The sequence below is a fragment of the Telopea speciosissima genome, chromosome 9, assembly GCF_018873765.1.
Source record: "Telopea speciosissima isolate NSW1024214 ecotype Mountain lineage chromosome 9, Tspe_v1, whole genome shotgun sequence".
NCBI lineage: Eukaryota > Viridiplantae > Streptophyta > Magnoliopsida > Proteales > Proteaceae > Telopea > Telopea speciosissima.
Window position 1 is genome coordinate 36,005,652 of NC_057924.1, and position 23,627 is coordinate 36,029,278.

Below are 23,627 nucleotides of genomic sequence, written 5' to 3' on the forward strand. Positions count from 1 at the left end.
TCTTATGCTGTCCTGACAGTTGCAAAGGCAACAAAGCTCATCAAAGAGAACATTATATGCAGATATGGAGTACCACATACCCTCATATCCGATCAAGGAGCACATTTCTGGGGAAAGGCGGACAAATTCTACACTAAGTTTGGTATCCAAAGGTATCGGTCTACGATTTACAGACTATAGACTAATGAAGCAGTAGAAGCAGCCAACAAGAATGTCAAAGTCATATTACAAAAAATGGTTGATACTCACAAGGATTGGGCAGATAAACTCCCATATGCATTATAGGCCCATCGAACGTTGATTCGAACTTCTACTAGGGCAACTCCTTTTACCTTGGTTTGTGGGATGGAGGCAGTGCTACCTGTGGAAATCCAAGTGCCATCTCTCAGAGTATTAATGGACAACAAATTACCTTAAGCAGAATGGATGTAGGCAAGGCACAACGAGCTTAACCTACTACATAAAAAGAGGATGAAAGTTGTGGACCACCTCAAGAAGTACCAACTCAGGATGGTAAGGGCATTCAACAAAGGAGTTTGCCTTCACAACATTGTAGAAGGAGATTTGGTTCTTCAAGAACAAAGAGCACCTATCCATGACCCAAGAGGCAAGTTCAGGCCTAGCTAGAGCGGACCTTACCAAGTTAAAGAAATCCTGACTGGGCAAGCAGTTCATCTCACTGACTTAGATGGGGAAGATCTAAAGGGCCTAGTCAATATAGACAAACTTAAAAAATATTATGTGTAGCCCTCTGGCCTACATGAACTACGTTAGACCTGATTACTTTTCAAAGGATACACAGGCAACTTGGCATGCTCAAGTGCGGGCTCAATAACCAATTTCCATTAGGGGCATGTCTCTAATTCTGCCACCTGGCACCTCTTTCATTCAAAGAAAATTTTTTATCGTTCTGCATTTTTCCTAGGTTGCTAATAGGAGTTCCCCCGAAGCTTTGCCGCCCGACACCTCTACCATTCAAAAAAATTATCTGCCATTTGGCATCCTTCCATGTGTCACTAATAGGAGCTGACCATTCCTTAAAAAATAAAAGAAAAAAATAAAAAAAAAATGAAAAGAAAGAGGAAGGAGACCTTTTCCAGTTTATTAAGAAAGTTCTTCGATTAAGTGCAGGCAACATGCATCCTCCAAAGAAAGCAACCCTCGATGAGATCCTATGCAACTGGACCATTAACATGAATTATGACGATCCGACCATTTTGGAAGATGTCCAGTTAGTGGTCCTAGGAAGAATCATGTGTATGGAAATTCATCACGACTTGCTTCGACAAGCGACACCAATGTTGGGATCTGAAATTAATTGTTTTCAAAATTGAAAAAGTGAAGAAAATACCCACAATTGAAGAATTTTAAGCCTGCAGGTTCTCACCCCCGCTAGGGAGACTCTTTTGCCCACCCTTGCACGACAACTATGAAGAAGCTCTACAAGATTTCTTCGGATGGACTAAGAGGGAAGTTAAAGGAGTCATAAACTATGGCAAAGTGGATATCTTAAAAGTAGCGAAGGCTTTCTCAAGACAAGAAGGTGTCAAGGGAACCCAACAAAAGAACAGAAGGAAAGCATACCTCTTTTGCATGATCAGAAGGTATTTGTTGCGTACTCCAAAGAAAGGCGTCTCACCTATAACTGCAAACCTTGTTTGGAAACTCCTGGAAGGGCGCTACATCGTCCCTACGGTGTTGGCAGAGACTTTCAAAGGCCTAGATGGAATGAGTGTTTCCCGAAAGTATGGAACAGATCATTGCACAGGATCACCCACAATTTTGTGAGTATGGTTAATGGAGAGGTTACAGTTAGTCTATATCTAGCGTCGGGCTTCAACCAAAACATTTCCAAATTCGAAGAGAGATGGTGCAATTCCACACAATCAAGGATTGGAAGAAGTATTTGAAGGAAAGAACGGATGAGCAGATCCAATGGAATTGCCATTGGTGGAATATGAAAACCCCAGTTCTCAAGACTCCAGGGTACAATTCTGTGAGGTTAATGGGTTTGACCCATACTACCTTTTATTTGCCTTATCTCGTGCCAGCACAGTACCAGTCACTGCCGAGAATGATGGAAGTAAATATTCAGCCACCAGAAGAGTTAACTCCAAAAATCGTGAGCCTACTGGATGATCTATGGATAAAATATGTAATTGCGGGGTGATATTATTGGACTATGTGCTAGTCCCATTTTCTTTTTCTCTTTGTCATCCATGTAATGATAAAAAATTTAATGAAAATGTCTGAAATTGTGCATTGCAAAGAAAAGAACAATGTCTTAAATGTTTGATATGTTAAAAAGCATAAAAATCACACATAAACAATGTAGACACCAATTTTTGTCACCACCCTTGGCAAGGATGACAACGGGACACGGACATCGAGCAACACATTTTCCTCTTTCCTAAGCCTTGAAACACCAAGCCCATGGGCCTAGACACACCCTAACACCAAACCAAGCCCATTTTAGCCCAAAAATGAGAAAAGAGAGGGTAATACTGTCCACGGCACCGTGAAGGCCTCCCACGGCAATATAGAACAAAACCACGGCACCGGAACAACTTTTGATGTCAGCTTGATGACGTCGTCCATGGCGACGTGGAGAAGTTCTCCACGGTGCTGTTAAGGTGGTCCCTGGCCCAGGCTAGGGGTCACCCCCCTATAAATAGGAGGGTCCCCCACCCCCAAAACATAGAGTTTTCGGGTAGGGAGACCCTCTAGAGGTGATTTTCACCCCATTTATTCCTCTTTTGCCCCGATTTTCCTTCATAAGTATGTGTCCAAGTGGGGTTTCCGTGCAAGGGTAGATCCTTCGATTACCCTCCTAAACAAAGGCAATCCCGTTCCCATCATACTTGTTATCCCGTCAGTGTACGGATAACAAGCAAAGCCCTCTAAGTACAACCATTATTCTATCAGATTATTCACAAACAAGCCATCTATAAGAGTTGTTACTCTGTCCAAGGAAGAGCATCGCTCCGTTTGTCCATCTCCCTTGAGCCAAGGGAACACGTTTCTACAGGTATAATTTCTACATTTTTTATCAAGTTCAATGTAGGCATTTAATGTTTTACCATTTTTAGTGTACATATTATAGATACAAATGTAGCATGTAATGTGACATTATTGCCATAAATAAGAGAGAGAATATCGGTCATGTGGTAGCATCTATAACAGAGAGACAGGTTTCTGCCCGGCGAGGGGGCTGCCTAACACCTTCCCCCACTCATAACTTGACCCCTTACTCAAATCACTGGTCAGACCATATGTAGTCTTGTAGCCCAATTCGGTTCACAGCGGATAGGGCTACACTTAATGGGTCCTGGGCCCTAACCCTAGGTGGCGACTTCACACTTCTTTTAATATGTTTTAATGTATGACCCCAATCCCCCTGACACCATTCTTGAACATTGACAATATTATCCATATTAATCACTCGTCGCCAAAGAGTCTGCGGAAACCTCGTCCACTGCAAGGACCATGGTACTTATAGTGGCAACTTCACTGGGGATGTGGATTAACGTCCACTTGAGGTCAAGCTTTCTAAGTAGATGCTACCAGTAAATGCAAGATATTCTCTCCAAATTTTGTAAATAAAAAAAAAAAAGTGTGTGGCTAACCCTTATGTGTACTAACTGCATCATGCATAGTGCTTGAAGTGAAATCAGACGGCGAGGGTACTCCCTGTCGTACCTTTACCCTCAGGGAGGTGAGGCACGTCATACTAAGTACTTTGAGATCGGATGATAGCTGCTTCCTGTATCACTTTCTCGTACACACACACTGCATGGGAACCCCTTTTACCCCCGTAGTTAGTCGTTGGACCCCATGAGTAGTCATGGGTAATTCGCGGCGAAGCTACAGTCCTTGATATTTACTGTACGAGTTTAGAATCACCAGTGAGGGTATTCACTAGTGTGCTGTGGGGTGCTCTAGCCACTCAAAAAAGGCACTAGCCCGATTACTCTGAGATTGTGTGACCTACTCTCCAGGTATATTAAAAGAACCATGTACCCACAATTTGCGACCACAAGTGATAGGTATATCGGTTCTGTCAAGGGTGACCTTTTTCTGTCCTATCAAGCCTACCCACTACATGCATCATGTAGGAAAATAGACCATACACGATTAGGGTACGACATAAACTAACCCTTGTTAGCTGTAAGAAAGACGGAGTTTAAGGTCACTTGATGATTAATCTGGCCTCAATACGTGACGCCACCCAAAGTAAGGAATTCCGTGGTCCCGCAATAGTCCCTCGAAGAGAAATGGGAGCACTCCCATATGATGGAACCTTACATGTCCCTCGAAATAAGGGCATCTCGTACTGATTCAAGACATTATCATCAGGAACCCGATAACCAGGTTCTTTTTGTTGTTTGTTTATTCTTGTTTCCAAGAAATGCTTTGGCGACGATGGCATTTGAGGTATGGTCTGAGGGAGTTTCTACAATATTAGAGATTCTGATGACAACTTTGATTACTTGAACCAAAATTAAATTAAATACAAAAAATAAAAAAATAAAAATAAAAAGTAAAAATAAAATACCAAAAAATGATAAAAATAAAATAAAATAAATGATAAAAATGAAATACAAAAAAAAAAAAAAAAAGAATACAAAAATATAAAAAAAAATGGGAATAAAAAAAAGAAAAAACAAAACTTGTCCTCGATTGTTTGATTTTGAAAGCTTTTTATTCAAATAAAACTCGCTCTCAGTACCTAAACTAGGATTTCTCTTTTTCGTAGAGGCACAACTCCATACCCAAAAAAAAAAGAGCCGTTCTCACCAGTCTAGGCCCGACAAGATGGAAGGCTGATTTAAGCTGGCCTGTTGTCCTTTTCAAGTTCCCCATCCTCTTTCCATTCATCCAGTTCATCGGCTGAGATATCACTTGAGAGCAACATGGATCCAATGGACGATCACCTATTTGAAAGTCACATAGAGCACCAAATAGAGAGATTGCAAACAGATATGGAAGAAGTGCGACAACTCGTGGCACAATTGGCGCAGTCAGTCCATGAAATTTCCAAAAGAGGGTTTGCACCTGGATCCGCAGAACAACAAGTAAGAAGAACTACCTCTATGACCCCCAAAACTTCGAGCACCATACTGATAAAAGAAGGAGATGACAGTCGATTTGCGGATCCCCCCGAAACTGAGGTGGAAAAGAAAATAAGAGAAAGGGTTGAAGAGCTTGAGATGGCAGTCAAAGACAAGAGTAAAGAAAAAGGTGAAGAAGAATTGGTGTTCTTCCCCGAAGGAAAAATCCATGAAGATTTCAAGTGGAAGTTGGGCAAGTTTGAAGGATCAGGTGACCCTAGAGCTCAACTCAAGATCTTCGCCACCATTGCCAGATCTTGTGGACTTATAAAAAATCAGTGCAGACAGGCCTTTCTGTAATCCTTAGCGGGATGCGCATCAAAATGATTGGCTCAACTGGATCATACCCAGACCCGATCATGGGCATCTGTGGTAAAGGCCTTTGTAAAGCAGTATTCATATAATACTGAGATGGACATCACTAAAAAGGTGCTAGAGACTTTGCTCCAAGAAGAATTTTTGAATTTCATCGAGAGATGCAGGGAGAAGGTTGCAGAGATATGGAATTATCCCACAAAAAAGGAACAAGTAGAAATCTTGCTCAAAAATTTGACCTTCGATGCACTCATGACCACGGGGAGAAGATGGAAGATAAGATCTTCAAGGAGAAACAAGCACCAGGTGTAAACTAAGAGGCTATGGGAGCTTATTCTGGAAGGAAAAGCTCAAAAACAAAAGAAGCAAATGCAATAGGAACAATCAGCCAGACAGTAGAAGTACAAGTAATGACCACAGGGACCACACCTCTGGTGATCCAGGTAGAGCCAAAACTTCCCAGAAGAGCCTTCAACTTCGGAGGGATGACGCCATCACTGTTGTTCATCAAGCTCAAAAAGGAAGGAATAATTGACTCGGTCCCCCCTAGGCATGTGGATTTGAACAATCCACCTAAATGGTACAAGTCCAAACTTTATTGTCACTATCATGACCAGAAGGGACATCACACGAACAGGTGCATATTCCTCAAGCATGCGATTCAAGACTTGCAGGAGGATTCCAAACAACCATGGACTATAAATTCCTGTCATCCATGAATGGATTCTTTGCCAGCTCATGGAGTGGATGCATTGCAGGAGGATTCCAAACAAGGAGATCCCACCCTTTTGATCAAGCCAATCGCAAAGAAGAGGAAGGGACAACACCACAGCTCCTCATACAACCTCTTCAAGGATCCATAGCCAATTGGGTAAGAATGATGGAAAATTTCCATATCAATGAGTCTGAAGTTGTAGCCAGCCCTAGCTTAGTCCTATCTGAGTCTGTTTTCGAGTCTGTATCTGTGTCCCCTAAAGACATTGGAAATGTTCAATATGTTGAGTTTGTCTGCACTCCCCCTCTTATCATGAATAAAATTATTAATTGCGAGTATTACTCGTCTTCTTCTTCTTCTTACTCTTCTGAGGACGATAATGTCTTTTAACATCATAACTTACTAGAATACCTGGAGCAAAGAAAAGCTCAACCCGTCCTAGAGGACACTCATCTTATAAATCTGGGAACTGACCAATGCCCGCAAATGATCAAAATTGGTTCTTCTCTCTTAATAATGATGAAGTAATCCCAAATGACCTCACTCCTCAAGGAATTCGTGAAAGTCTTCACCTGGTCTTACAAGGACATGCCTGGCATTGACCCAGGAATCGTGTAGCATAGGCCACCTGCATACCCGGTCACTTGCCCTGTCAAGTGGAAGATACGGTTGGAATGGAGCGCGGAGGAAGTCATTAAGCAATGGAATGCAGGACTCCTCCAAGTGACTCAATACCCTCAGTGGTTGTCCAATATGGTTCTGGTTTCTAAGAAATATGGAAAGGTCAAAATGTGTGTTGATAAGGTCAGCCCCAGGGATGATTTTCCATATCGACATACTGGTCGACAACACTACAAGCCATACATTCCTGTCATCCATGAATGGATTCTTTGGCCATAACCATACATGTGCCCAAAGGTTCGAGAAAGGACGGCCTTCACCACACCATGGGGAACATTTTGCTACAAGGTGATGCCTTTTAAAAAAAAAAAATGTCAAGGAGTAGCTACGTCCATACTGCACGATAGGATGCACCAAGAAGTGGAAGCATATGTCGATGGTCAAGTCAACAGATTGACAAGCCCATTTTGCAGGCAGATCCTAACAAAATAAAAGCCATCACGGAAGTGCCGCCATCAAGGATGGAGAAAGAAGTATGAAGATTCTTAGGCCATATCCAATACATCAGCAGATTCGTAACTCGCTTCATTGCGACATGCGAACTCATTTTCAAGCCTCTGTGAAAGAAAAGGAAAACTGATGAATGAGACTTCCAAAGAAAAAAAGGAGAGGGAACTGGCCCAATATATGGAGAGCCAGTTAAGAATGGGAGGCCCCTGGTATGAGCTGATAGAAAGTACCTTGCATACTTCATGGAAGGAAAGAAGAAGCATCTACAAAAGCAGGCTACTCGATTCGTTCTCCAAGGAAGCCTACCGTATATGATGGTATTCAACTGCAATGCGCAGTAAGGAACAAGCTCAGATCATCAAGGAAGAAATTCACCAAGGGACCTGCGGACCACATATGACCGCAAGGATGCTCACTAAGAAAATACTCAGAATAAGATATTGTTGGACAATAACAGAAGCTGACTGTGCTACTTTTGTCAAGGGATGTCACTGATGTCAGATATTTGTACATAATTCTCCTACAGGGTTGCATGCCCTATGACTGTCTTGGGGAATTGATAGGAAAGATAAACCCAAAGGTTCCAATGGGCATGAGCTCTTCATCAACTATTTCACCAAGTAGGTGGAGGCTCAATTTTATGTGGTCCTAACCGCCGCTGAGGTAGCAAAGTTCATAAGAGAAAACATCATTTGCAGATCTGGTGTACCTCAACAATGTATTTCAGATCAAGGCTTGCAATTTCAAAGAAAGGTAGAAGGGCTTTGTGCTAAATTTAAAGGCATAAACCCACTATCTACAGACCTCCAAACCAATGGAGCAGTGGAGGCAACCAACTAAAATGTGAAAATCATATTGCAGAAGATGGCAGAAACACACCACGACTAGGCTAAGAAGCTGCTACTAGCCTTATGGGTCTACTAAACATCAAATCGGACCTCGGCTGGGGCAACTCCCTATTCTCCAGCATATGGAGTAGAGGCCATTTTACCTGTGGAAATTCAGGATCCTTCCTTTCGTGTATTAGCAACTTGAAGAAGAATGGACAAGGTCCAGAATTCAATCTCTTGAATGAAAAGGCAATGAAAGTCATATCAGCAAAGAATGACTAGGGCGTCCAACAAGGGGGTACATTCTTGAAATATCAAAGGAGATTTGCATCTAAGGAAGCAAAGGACCACGATACATGATCCAAGGAGAAAATTTTGACCTAGTCGAAGCGGTCCTCATAGAGCAAGTGCAATATTGCCAGGCAAAATAGTGCATCTCATTGACCTTGAGAGGGAAGATTTTGGGTTTGATTTAAATTCTTTGATTAACTTGAACTACGTTCGACTTGATTCCTCTCAAGGGATACATTGGCAACTCGACGTATTCGAGTGTGGTCTGAACAAAAAAAAAAAAAAAACAAAAAAAGGGGGGCATTGTGTTGGTCCATTCCATAATCCTGCCAACCGGCATCCACTGCAAATACGGTGGATCCAGCCACTTGGCCTTCAAAATCTGCCCTTTTGACTTTTAGTGTACATAGGGTTGTTAGGGGCTGGCTATTAGTTGAAGACTTGTAATGTTTAAAGGTGCTAACAGGATCCTTGATGCAAGGATTATGTGAGGACCCAAGGAAGCAATGGAATAATTATGGACCCTCCGCATGCGTGCGAATGGTCCTATGTTGCTGGATGATCTCAATTCGTCGAAACTTGGTAGAACTGGATAAATGATGGAATCCCCGGTTACATGACTCCCATTTTGAGAAGGTCAGGATAGCCCCACCTCTTGAAGAATGTCGGGCTTGCATCTTCTCAAGGAAAGTCGTTCCTCCAGGTCATGAAGAAGGGGCAACTTTTCAAAAACTTTGGAAGATTCCTTCATAATGGAAAAGAAAGAGAATCCCAGACGGGGTCAAGACTGGAGGAATCACCCCTGTGCTGCCAACCAAGAAGGGAAAACACAGGAATGTTTAAGAAATCCAGTGGGACTGTCATCAGAGATGCCAGGGTGCGACTACGTGGGATTCATGGGTTGACTCATACCAGTTTTGGTCCCCCTCTTTGGTGTCTCTAAAACCATAATAGTTTAAGCTGAAGAATTTTAATCCTCCAGAGGCTTTGACTCAGAAAATAGTGATTCTGCTATCAGATTCATGTTGCAAACAAGTGATGTCAGCTTGATGTTTGAATTACCTTTTCATCCATATACTTGAACCAGTTATCAATAAAACTTTGTGCCTCTAGGGAAAAGAGAAGCCATTGTAATATGATAACTAAGTACAAAGTCATACAGACAATAAGTTGTTCTTCAAAAAAAAAAAAAAAAAAAATACAAAATTTTTTTTGTGACCTGAAATAATTCTTTCTGACTTATGTAAAGCCTAATTCACATCAACAGACTTCCTGTTACCCGTGTGAGCCCGCTATGATAATAGGCTAACCCGAATTGGTCTGATCCAATTGATGAGCACATTTATGTGTGAAATCTTAGGGCATAAAACATACATTTTACCACATTGGACAGAGTTACTTGGTGCTTTCTTGTGCGTTTCAGGTTTTTGGGCTATTTATTGCTATTTTGGACTATCGGAGGCTACATCTCCAAATTTACACGTAAAGCTGCCCAATATTTGTGCGTGGCTATAAAGAGGACAAAATTTTGAGCAGGTTAGACGTGATGGAACACAAGTACACATTCATCTAGGCCACCATACAGTCGATTATTCTTTTCAGCCCAAGAAATGGTAATGGGCCAGAAATGGGCCGAAACGCAAGCTCGAGCCAGTTTGAATTTTTAGAGATTTATATTTGGCATCGAGGAAGGTGATTATGATCAAGGGTTGAGATCCTCTCAAGCATTTACCTCTTTTTGCATTTTTTTAATTATTGGAGGAGAGAGAAAAGCCACATGGGACCTACACCTGTTCACATGTGACCAAGGGTAGGATGGGAATAATTCCCACTGAAGCTACCAAGGACAATGTCAAGGACACGGTTCGCGAAGAGCCTGAAGAAGACTTGGTGTTCTTTCCTGAAGGAATGATACTTGAAGACTTCAAATGAAAATTAGATAAGTTTGATGGTTCAGGTGATCCTAAAGGTCACCTCAAAATCTTTGCTACAATGGCTAAATCTTGGGGCCTCATGAAAAATCAAATGCGATAGACTTTTCTCTACTCACTTGCTGGACCTGCTTTGCGATGGTTGACACAGTTGGATTAGGAATAGACTCAGACTTAGTCAACGATGGTGAAAGCCTTCACAAAGCAATACTCATACAACATTGAAGTGGATGTCACATGGAGAGAATTGGAGACACTAAGGCAAGGCCTAACTGAGGATTCTATAATTTCATTATGAGGTTTAGAGAGAAGAGCATAAAAATGTGGAATCGTTCGACTGAAGCGAGACAGGTGGAGATAATCCTGGAGAATCTGTACGGAGAATATCACGATTGCTTTTACTACCAACACCTCAAGACTTTTGAAGAGCTAATGGCCGTAGAGAAGTGTATTGAAGATAAATTATTCAGAAAGGCACATAGCCAGTATAGCCATACAATGCAATATCAAAGCCAAAATTCGGAATAGACATGGCAAATTCAAGACAACGAGAGTTCACCGATTTGGGTGTGGCTAGGTCTCTTACATATGCTGAATTGAAGAAACTAGGACTTTTGGGCATAGTTCCTCCGCGATCAATCAGGGATCCTCCACCATCTTGGTGTGGCCCAGATCAATACTGTGATTATCACCCCCAAGAGGGGCACCCCACTGATGAATGCATTGCGCTCGGGCATGCTATTCAAGACCTACTAGAAGCAGAAAAATTCAAGCCAGGGGCAAAACAACAGTCTATTAATCAAACAATCAATGCCCTCGAAGAAGATTTAGAAGGGTTTGATCCCACGTCCTTGATCCAAGCTTTGTCGGTTCCTTCAGAAGAGGTAGTGACAGGTCAAAAGTTTCCATCAATGATATTCGCCCAGGATGTCCATGAATCCTCTCTTCCTTCAACAACTGATATGACCAAGATGAATGGGTCTGAAGGCCATGAAGAGATCAAAGAAAAAGAGTTCTTGGTAGGATTGCAATCTCGGGTTGACCTTTTACCTTTCCATCTCCAAGAATAGATCATGCATCAGGTCTTACAATCAAGGAGTAAAGATTGCCTGGATTTGTTTCATGAAATTACTCGCCTCAACCGTGGGAATGATGACCTTCGAGGACTTCCTGTGCATCCAGATTATCCTTTCTTCAATACCTTTGGGATAAGAGACCTCTACCAGTTGTCTACTGAAGCCCTTTGTTTCTTTTTGTACCTTTGCGAAAGATACGTGGTAGCATTCAGCTTCCGTGGTCCAGAATTGTTGACCTATATGAGCCAGGACGAATTGCATCCAGAATTTGTTCCCCCTCGGTCAAACACAATGAAATCCTTCTTCGGTTTCAAACATGGACTCAATGACTTGATCAATTATTCAGTTGTGCAAAATGGAATGCCCTCTATACCCTCCACAATCCTTATTGGATGCAGGAGTCGCGAGAAGAACCAAATGCGAATTTGATCATGCGTCGACCTCACTGCACCTTTCATTTTGGTACAACATTCAATTTGGTGGATTTATTTAATAGAGGATACAGAAAGGATGATTGGGAGAAGATAATGAATCATTTGTGTGAGGTTAACGGAATCCCTAAGGAGCAGATTCCTCCAAGTTTATGGGAAAATCCTTTTGATGCTACCACCAGTTTTAAAAGAGAATACTTCTTTTACATTGCCAGCCTGCAAAGTGGAAGAATCGCCGAAGAAAGATTTTTATATTCCTCCGATGGAACAGGTGCAGACACTGATTGAGGACATTACTGTCGCCTGAAGGTGTTAAACTACGGTCATTAACTTGACAAGCATTAGTCTTGCTGACTGAAAATAGTTCAAGCATCCGGCTCTGGTTAGAGGGGCACTTTTTTATAGTACAAACTGCACAGTCCCATGATAAAGTAGTGACAGTACTTCGCTCTTGTGTAGACAGGATCGCACTGAAGACATTATTGGGTCTACATCCTTTAGGTCTTTAGGTCTTTTCATTCAGTTAAATTTTCTTCTATAAACTCATCTGCAGTGTATTTTCCATTAGTCGTCAATGAATATGTTTTCTCATCCATCTACTTGTTCTCTTTCTTTTCTCTTTCATCCAAATAGCAGTTTATGATGATCTCATGACTAATAGTTAAAAAATAAATAAATAAAAAAAAATAATAATAAAAAAAACTACTACCCATTTTTCCAATGTCAAAGTCTTGGTGGTGAAAGATCTGGAGCTTTCCATACATTTGATCCCCTTTCAATGAGCCGGAAGCCTAGATGAAGATTTCATTTCATAAAGCCTATTAAGGGAGGCCCCCTCTGGCCGCTAGTCATCCCAAATAAACCCTGAGATAACAAAATCCGCTAGTCCCCCAGTTGTGCCTTAGCCTTTTCCTTAAAAAAAAAAAAATCACTTTGGCCCACCTACACTTCATTATCCATATATCCTCTTACTCATCAAAATGTCCCATTAGCTTGTAGGGTCTAACCGAAAAAGTCTCTCGGTGAAGTAGAATGTCATAAGGGCAATCTGTTTCCGAAGGATTTAAGAAATAAAAAAAGAGTAGCTCCGTCTCCACAACCAAAATTGGGCTAATCTCAAAAAGAAAAAAAAATGAGAGTTCAAGAAAAAAAAATGATGATAGCAAAAAGAAAAAAAAATGAGAGTTAAAAAAAAAAAAAAGATGACAGCCAAAAGAAAAAGAGTTAAAAAAAAAAGAAGAAAAGGAGAGAGCAAAAAAGAAATGAGAGTTCAAAAAAAAAGAAAAAAGAAAAAAGAGAAGAGATGATGCATTGGCTCAAGTAGAGCAGGTAATTGGGAGCACTTGAACCATGGGGCAAAAATAGCCACTTTTTCTTTGGAGACAATATTGTCAAAATTATCAAGGTTGAAATTACCACAGTCTTCGGTTGAGACACGAGAGGGATTGCTAAACTTCTCAAAAGAAGAAGTTCCCCAACAAGTTCAGTTACCAGACCCTTGGTAGAATTTTAAGAGCCAGAGTGTCGAGTCATGGTTGGACCCTAGGGGCACATTTGAGCCTCTACCATCCTTTGGAACCCAGTCTTAAGCCCCATTACAACCTAGTAAAGCCCTCCCGAGCCAAATGATGATGGGACTCTCGTCCACAGCTTCGAGTTCACCTGGCTATGATGGAACTTAATTATCAAGGGTTTGAGGTTAAGACATCTTTGTCCTAAACTACGTTTGACTTGATCCATATTTGGGGAACGTAGGCAACTTGATGAAGTAATAATCAAGTTTGGTCCTCCCACATGTATAGTTTCCCATTCGTCCATGTACAACTTTTCATTTTTGCTCACTTGCATCATATCTATCATATTTCTATTTTTCCCCTTTCCCACTAGTATCCTTCTCTCTTTGATGCGATCCGATGATGTGAAGAAAAAGAAGCACATCTACCAAGATCATGAAGATTTATGGTTTATGAAGAGATGATACTGTCTGAGATAAAATGCCATGACTCTCCATGAAGGAAGGGCAGAGTGACCTATCCACCCATCTTGTTCGTACACGTTCCCTCAATATACCCTTTGACTTGCTTTGTCTAAAGTTCATTCAACACCCGTTCGATGTTGGCCAATCGATGTTTGTCGAGCCTACGTGTGTAACGGGGATGTGAATAATATGCCTATGTGGAATTGTGCATTACTGGGTCAGAATGTGAATAACCATAAGTTTTCAAAATAAATTTCTCTCACACATAAAGTTGTTTCTTAAAAAAAAAAAAAATAATAATAAAAAAAATAAAAAATAAAAAATAAAAAAAATGTTTGAGTGAATCTCAGATTTCTCTATCAAGGTTTTTTGGAAACGTATAATTGTGCACTAAGCTTTTGTGAAGGACAAGTGTTGTGCAACACTAAAATGGAGAATATCTGGTAAGTGTCTATGGTTGTATGTGATTACTTTTTACTTGCTTGTATTGATTACTTGCATAGGGTTGTGTTTTCCTTTTTGCATGACATAATTTGTATTAGGACTGTGATTCTCTTTGCATGCAAAAAAAAAAAAAATAATAAATTAATAAATATATATATATATATATATATATATATATATATATATATATAAATATGAAAAATTGCTCGCATAAGACTGTTTTCTTTGTTGCATTATAATGCAACTACCTGAGTTTTAATGGTAGACTTCCTTCCCATTATCATCATGGATCCATATGCATAGGATTGCCTTTTCCTTTAAGCATTCCAGTACTCTGATTATGACAACACTCATGTACCATCTGATTTTCGTCATCCTAGTGCCCATGCACTACTTACATTTAATGGTCTACATGTTGGATTGCTTTTCCAATTTCATCATGGATACACAAGCATAGGATTGCTTTTCCTGACTAATGCCTTGATCATATACCACCTAAATTCTTATCTCTATTGTTCTCGTGTGCAACCTACTATTCGATCATGGCAGAACCCATATACAGTTTGGTCTCTGATCATCTGGTTCCATCGAACCCCCATACGGTTTGACCAAACCTTCAATCATTCCTGCACTCACGTGCAATTGGACTACCCAATCACTATTGAAATTCATGTACAACTCGATCTCCGCTCAGTCGGTTTTTTGGATCACTATCAATTTGATCTTTCGGTTATACCAGATTCACGTATGGTTCCGCACTCTCGTGCTATTTGATCCTTTTGATCCCTGCTCTACTTGTGTATAATTTTCCATTGATTCATTTGATTATGACTATACTCGTGTATAGTTCGATTACCATTTGAATCTTCTGGTCCAGTTGTACTCGTGTACAAATTGATTGAACCTTTGACCTTATTGAACCCAGCTATGCTTGTGTATAGCTTGATCAATCACTAATTCTTTCGATCCCATTATACTCATGTATAGTTCAATAACTGCATAAATCTATCGACCTCCGATTGACCGATCATCTAATCCTCCTTGTGCTCATGTACGAGTTAATCATTACATTTTTTATCCTCACCATACTCGTGTGAAGTTTGATCATCCCATGAATCTTTCGGTCTCCATTGTACTCGTGTATAAATTGACCCATCATGTGATCCTCCTTGTATTCGTGTACAGATTGGCCTATGTGATCCTCATTGTACTCATGTACAGGAATGATCCATTACTCAATCTTCCTTGCACTCGTGTGCAAGTTAACCATTGAATCTTCTGATCACTTCTACACTCGCATGTAATTTTGTCATCCAACCATTACCAAAACTCTTGAACGGCTCATTTCCCAGTAAGCCTTTTAGATGTGACCCATCCCTCACTGAAACTATATCTTTCCCTTGGAAAGACTAGAGTGTATCGGCCCACAAATCAGCCAAATTAGCTATAAGTACACCGTGTCCATGTCTTGGGGTGTCTTTCCACGTACCATTGTCTTGGATTGACCAAAGAGTAACTTTCCACACCCCATCATCAACAGAACAATGTCATTTTAACAGTTGTCCAAATCGGACGAAACCATATCATTCTTTATGATTGGCCGACGGGTGTTGTATCATTCCTAAGTTACTTGGTAATCAACCAAAGGGTATAGGTGATCAGCCGAAAGGCATCGAGTGGCACCAAATTATCCCCATGCGTTTGATATCATTTTCATTCCCCTGTGGGGTAGTCATTCATCCATATCCCAGTGAAATAATCAGTCGTAATTCTTGGTGAAGCGGTGCCGTATCACCCTCAAAATTTGATTTTTGACTGAGCGGTGCCGCATCACCCTCAAAACTTGATTCTTGGTCGAGCGGTGTCGTATCACCCTCAAAACTTGATTCTCGATCGAGCGGTGCCTTATCACCCTCAAAACTTGATTCTCGGTTGAGCAGTGCCTTATCAGCCTCAAAACTTAATTTTCAGTCAAGCAGTGCCATATCACCCTCATGTATTCTCTATCGGTTAAGTGGAGTCATTTCTTCATTAACTTCTAGCTCGTCTAAATCTTTTTCTAGATTTAGCGAATGATTCCAACCCGTCTGAATCTTCTTCAAGATTTAACGGGTGATTCTTCAAAATTTAGCAAAAGATTCTTGACCATTCGGGTCAACTGTTACTCTCAGGTAAAGGATCGAAAGGTCACTTACCAGAAGAGTATAGAATGAAGACCGTTACTCTTAGACGTGTGACCGGATGGGTCACCCGATAATAGAGTACGGAATGACAGAATGAAGACCGTTACTCTTAGACGTGTGACCTCATGGGTCACCCAATAATAGAGTGCGGAATGACAGAATGAAAACGGTTACTCTTAGATGTGTGACCGAATGGGTCACCCAATAAAAGAGTGCTGAATGAAATTACTTTGAGTTGCCGAATGATCGGTATTGTCATGAAGATTTGGTTGTTACATATTTTTTTTTTCTTTTAAGGGTTATTGAAAGATTTCATCGCTATTAACCGCCTGTTTGGCAACTCTGATTGAGTGGTACCATAGTACCCTCACATAATAAAGATTTGGTTCTTCCCAAGTTTTTCTTTTGAGGTTTATCGAAGGATTTCATCGTGATTAACTGTTTGTTTTGGAAACTCTGTCGCCTTTATGCAAAGCGTCAGCAGTACATGCTCTTGGTGACAAAATTAGTTGGTCTTTTATCTTTACCCTTCGACTATTGGCACAGGCCTCTGCCAAAGAGGGGCAAACTATAGACACCAATTTTTGTCACCACCCTTGGCGAGGATGACAACGGGACACGGACATCGAGCAATGTATTTTCCTCTTTCCTAAGCCTTGAAACACCAAGCCCATGGGCCTAGACACACCCTAACACCAAACCAAGCCCATTTTAGCCCAAAAATGACAAAAAAAGAGGGTAACACTGTCCACGGCACCATGAAGGCCTCTCACGACAATACAGTACAAAACCAAGGCACCGGGACAACTTTTGACGTCAGCCTGATGACGTCATCCAAGGTACCATGGAGAAGCTCTCCATGGCGCCGTGGACATCTCTACGGTGCTGTGGTGGTGGTCCCTGGCCCAGGCTGGGGGTCACCCCCCTATAAATAGGAGGGTCCCCCACCCCAAAAACATAGAATTTTTGGGTAGGGAGACCCGCTAGAGGTGATTTTCACCCCATTTCTTCTTCTTTTGCCCCGATTTTCCTCCTTAAGTGTGTGTCCAAGTGGGGTTTCCATGCGAGGGTAGATCCTTCGATTACCCTCCTAAACAAAGGCAATCCCATTTCCATCATACTTGTTATCCCATCAGTGTACGGATAACAAGTAAAGCCCTCTTAGTACAGCCATTATATTCTGTCAGATTATTCACAAACAAGCCATCCATAAGAGTTGTTACTCTGTCCAAGGAAGAGCATCACTCCGTTTGTCCATCTCCCCTAAGCCAAGGGAACACGTTTCTACAGGTATAATTGCTACATTTTTTATAAAGTTCAATGTATGCATTTAATGTTTTACCATTTTTAGTGTACATATTATAGATACAAATGTAGCGTGTAATGTGACATTATTGCCATAAATAAGAGAGAGAATATCGGTCATGTGGTAGCATCTATAACAGAGAGACCGGTTTCAGCCGGGCCAGGGGGTGCCTAACACCTTCCCCCACTCGTAACTTGACCCCTTACTCAAATCACTGGTCAGACCATATGGAGTCACGTAGCCCAATTCCGTTCATAGCGGATAAGGCTACACTTAATGGGTCCTGGGCCCTAACCCTAGGTGGCGACTTCACACTTCTTTTAATGTGTTTTAATGTATGAACCCAATCCCCCTGACACCATTCTTGAACATTGACAATATTATCCATATTAATCACTCCTCGCCAAAGAGTCTGCGGAAACCTCGTCCACTGCGAGGACCACGGTACTTACAACAATCCTTGTCATAAAACATAAAAAAATATAATAATTACAACAAAATATAATAATGTATGTAATGAAGTCATGAGAGGGAGCGCTACTTCTCATCACCAAAGGATAAAGTCTCATCCTCTGCATCCTCTGCATCATCATCGCCATCCTCATCATCATCGTCGCTGCCATCATATGGCATGAACGTAAGAAGGACGAGTCCTACAGACACCAGCTCTCAGAGATGTCATATCTCCTGATCATGAACCTGACCGCGCTCCTCGAAAAGGTCCTAGGAATCCGTCATATTGCCAAGTTGGGCACTCTAGCAAAAAGGGATGCAAGTCTATTTCAAAAAAGTTTAAATAAAAGGGGGAAGAAGAAAAGAAAATACAATATGGAGAAAGTGTCCACCAGTTGTTGGATGAAACATTCCCGCTTAGAAAGTACCATGTCCATGCTCGCCTGCATCTAGCACATATCAGCATAGCGCTCAGTGTTAACCTATTGTGACATAAGTCAAAATCAGTATCAAGGCTAAAGAATGCAACAAAGAAAAAGGAAACTGACATTCCCCGTCAAAGGGAAGTGGTAGCCCTAAGTCGTGATCAGAAACACTATAAGTAGGAAGAGCAGTTTGGAGACTGGCATTTGTCATCGAAGACATAGTCCATCCCTGGTACCCTAGGATGTGGTCACTCAAGCTGGCCATAAGCAAAGAAGGACCCCTATTCTGAGGAGGATGAGAACTGGCACCACAGCCAGAAGGAAGTATTGCCCCGTACACACCTGGAATCAGGCGGCGACCTGGGTTCTGTAAAGAAAAGATGAAAAAAATGATAAAGACAAATGAATGGAAGGAGTGTCTAATGAAGAGAAGGTTGGGGGAATACTAAAGGATCCTCCCAAGTCAGGGGAACGGTGACTATTTTCTAGTACAAGAATTCCTGATAGTTCTAGTCAGGCAAAATTAGCCCCATGGTAGGGATGCCAACCCTCAACTTAGCAAGGTAAGGTGATAAAAGGGTAATATGCGTACAAGAAAGAGGAGTTCGAGGCACCAGCTGGATAGGAGACCACTAAAGAGTGACTCTCTCTCCTAGATAAAGCTCAACCCTGTTCGGACCATCAAAAGCTATCCATCTCTGGGTGAGCGCAAGGGCATATGATTACTCATCATGATCACCCTCCTCAGTGATCTAATCCTCATCATAAGGTCGCCACTAGACCTGCAGGCAATACCAAGAAAGATCAATCATCATACTTGGGCAGTAATGCCAAGGAAGTTTTCGATATTATCTGATTGATGGTCAAGTCATTGAGTTGAATTGGTGATCATCAATGGTAGGGTACTTCCCCGTCCCCCAGCGAGTCACTCTCAGAATATAAGCAACCGCCTCATCAGACAGGGAAGGGAAATGAATCCCCAGTACCTCATAGCACCATACCTATCAAGGAAAGATAGCATGAGAAGAAGACACCAAAGAAATAAAAAGGAAAAGGGAAAAGCAAAAAAGGCAAGAATATACCCAAATAACATAAGCGCAATCTGTGAGACCAGGGGACCCCAGAGGTAAACGGTCCAACATCTCCAAAAAGTGGGCGTAAGCTGATCCACCCCAGTAAAAAGTCTTTGCACTCTTAAAGTCTAAAAAAAATCAAACGAAAGAAGTATTTGTGCAGCCTCGCCCGTCATAGAAAAGGACATTGGAGATCAAGTAAAGAAGGAAGCTCCTAGTAGCTTGGTCTAACAGCTCATCAAGGGGAGTCATCATCAATCTCATGATCGTCCCACTGCTTCTTCAAAGTAGGCAGGAGCATGACATGCTCCATCACCTTGAAGCCAAGGAGATCACTAATTTCCCCTAAAGACCTCATCCGATCTGCCAGGGTCAAGGAAACAGGCTTCTTGGAGAAGGTGAGCCCGGTAATCATGTACAAGTCTAAGGGAGTAATGGTTACCTCCCCCGCTGGAAGATGGAAAGTATGTGTCATCGATCACCAACGATCTGCAAGAGCCTAAACCACTGAAGTGGGGAGCTTTGGAGCAACTACTTGGGTTGTACGGCCAAGTCCTATCTGATCCACCCACTCCCTCACTACGGGATGAAGCTGTCAATACCATGCTCACACATCATCTGTAGGGCTGTACTTTTTGTAACTAGGGCTATAAAGGACCTGCAAAATAAAAGACAAGAATCAGGCACTAAGCAATACACACACTATGTAAGGTAAAGAGTCAAAAGTCACTTACATCCTTGAGGCCTTTGCCCCAAATAGTGCAGCACCTGTGTCGAGCCGTGTCTTTAGGTCGCGATGCCGTCTAAATGTCACATCTTTCAAAATTCGGTCAGGATTCCATCTCATCGTCACATCTTTCAAAATTCGGTCGCAATACCATCACATCGTCACATCTTTTAAAAATTTAGTTGTGATGCCGTCTCATCGTCACTACTTTCAAAATACGGTCAAGATGCTGTCTCATCAACTTTTAAAAAATTCATCATGATGCCGTCTCATTGTCACAACTTTTCAAAAATCCAATCACGATGCCGTCTCATCGTCACTACTTTCAAAATACAGTCACGATGCCATCTCACCGTTACAACTTTTCCAAATTCGGTCACGATGTCGTCACATCGTCACATCTTTTCAAAATTCAGTCACGATGTTGTCTCATCATACATCTTTCAAAAATTTGGTCATGATGCCGTCTCATTGTCACACCTTTCAAAAATACAGTCACAATGCCGTCTCATCATACATCTTTCAAAAATTCGGTCACAATGCCATCTCATCGTCACATCTTTCAAAAATTCGGTCACGATGCCTTCTCATCATCACAACTTTCAAAAATTTGGTCATGAAGCTGTCTCATCATCACAACTTTCAAAAATCTGGTCACGATCTTGTCTCATCGCTCATCTATTTTCAAAATTTGGTTACGATATCGTCTCATCGTTCATCAGGAATTTGGTCATGATGCCATCTCATCGTTCATCTATTTTCAAAGTTCGGTCATGATGCCGTCTCATCGTCCATCCAAAGATCCGAAGCATGGTCGAGTGATGCCACCTCATCCTCAAAAGATCCAAGTGCAGGTAAATAATACCAACTTAGAATGGTTGAGTGCTTCTTTATAACCCTCACGGGTGGCCCTCATGGCCCTTGTCATTGGTTGAGCGGTTCTTTATAACCCTCATGGGTGGCTCTCATGGTCTTCGTCATTAGTTAAACGGTTCTTTATAACCCTCACGGGTGGCCCTCACGACCCTCATTATTGGTTGAGCGGTTCTTTATAACCCTTACGGGTGGCCCTCACGGCTCTTGTCATTAGTTGAGCAGTTCTTTATAACCCTCAAGGGTGGCCCTCTTGGCCCACATCATCGGTTGAACGGTTCTTTATACCCCTCATGGGTAGCCCTCATGGCCCTTGTTCTTCACTGTTTTTGGTTTTACTGAATATAATTCTATTTACTGAATGGTTTACCGAGGCATGGTTTTATCACTCAACTATGCCACCTATGAACAAAGTGGTGGCAGTACATGCTCCTGGTGAAAAAATCAAGTGGTCTTTTATCTTCGCCCTTTGGCTGTTGGCACAGACCTCGACCAAAGAGGGGTAAATTGTAGACGTTGAATTTTGTCACCACCCTCGGCAATGACGACAACCAGATGCAAATGATTGGAAATGTCCCTTGAAACCCACCATCCAGCACCGAAAAAGCACGAAGAACCCATAAACACCCCCATCACCCCTTAGGACATGTATTGCACATAGGGCATGCACGCGGGCGACGCAGACGGGCGCGACCCTAACAGGCAACTCATTAGATGGGTTTGGTCCTGCCGTGCGGTGCCGTTGTAAGAACGACCCTGTTTGGTGGCACTGCACACGCTAAGGAGGGCTCACAATGGCACCACGGAGCCCATTTTTGCCTATAAATAGCCCCTTTCCCCCCTCCCTCATTTGTACATTACAACTTTTTGGGAGAGGGGGACCCCCCAAAGCTCCAGCGTTCTGACTTTTCCTAATTTCCTTATTTTGAGGCCCTTCCCTAACCCATTTTTTAGCTTTTGAGCCTTATCCCTCCCCGAAGTCTGGGTTTCCCGAACCTGACTTCTCCGACCCTTTTCTCTCGATTCTCAAGAATCCCCTATGGCATAGCCATTCTATCCAAGAATCGGGGATCTAGCTCCCAAAATCTCACGACATCGTCATTCTATCTGAGAGCCTAAGATTCAACACTTGTAAGTTGTTACTCTGTTCGATAAAGGACAAAGCCAGTCATTTGCCTCCACCTGAGTTGAGGGACACTATTCATCTTGCATCTCCCATAATTGCATTAGTTTAGGGAATACGTATACATTTTTACAGTTAACCTTTAATTTTGGCACAATGTAGATTCACAAGTATTTTCATGTAGTGCACATATTAGTTAGCGTAATATAGTTTAATTTATTTAAGCAGTTTGTGCATCATTATTTAGCCATACATATGGGTATGGGACATAAGGGAGAATATTCAAAAACAAGCATCCAGTAGAAAGACCGGTTTACCCAGGCAAGGTGAGTGCCTAACACCTTCCCATTCTCATAACCTGACCACTTACCCCAAATCTTTGACCAGACCAATCAGAATCGTGTATCCCTTCACAAGGCTACACCAATCAGGTCCTACGTCATAATCCTAGGTGGTGACTCCATTTCATATGATTGTATAACTCCCATCCCCTGATAAATCATAACTTTGAGAAGACGCATTCCGTCTCTCTCCAATCAAGGAGTAAACAACCAACCCCGCATGTTGTATAGCTCTCGTGCCACAAACAGGATCCTCATAGTGGCTAACCATGAATAATCTAATTCAATAACGCATGGTAGCAAATGGAATTTAATAAGTATTATTCATCTCATTAATGCCCTAGGATGTGTACGAGTGCGCCGGAGAAAGTCTCGGCTAGATCTGAGTCAAAATAGGCCTTTTAAGCTTTAAAATTTGATTAATTGGATGTGGGCCCTACCTAACCTTAGGTAGGACCTGCCCCCACTTGACATTAAAACTGGGATAGAGATATTTGGTCCACTTTACTTTATTTAGTATTTGGGTTATGGGCCTAAGTGGGTTAAATGGCCCAATAACTTAATTTGAGACCTAAGGGTTTAGTGCCTAGCCAAACATGCCCTAGGGACCTAAGGTGTTAGTGTTTAGCCAAACATGCCCTAGTGCCCATGTGAATTAAATAGGGACCAAAACCACTATTCACTTCATAATTAGAAAACCCCCAAATCGTTTTGGGGAGGAGAAGAAGAGAAGAAGAAGAACAGAAGGAGAGGAGAAGGATCTCACCTCAACTCATTCTACCTTGGTGAGCATGTTCTTTCCCCCATCTCTATTTCTTTCTCCCTCTATGGTACATTTTGGTTTAAGAGAGAATGTCCTACCATTGATGG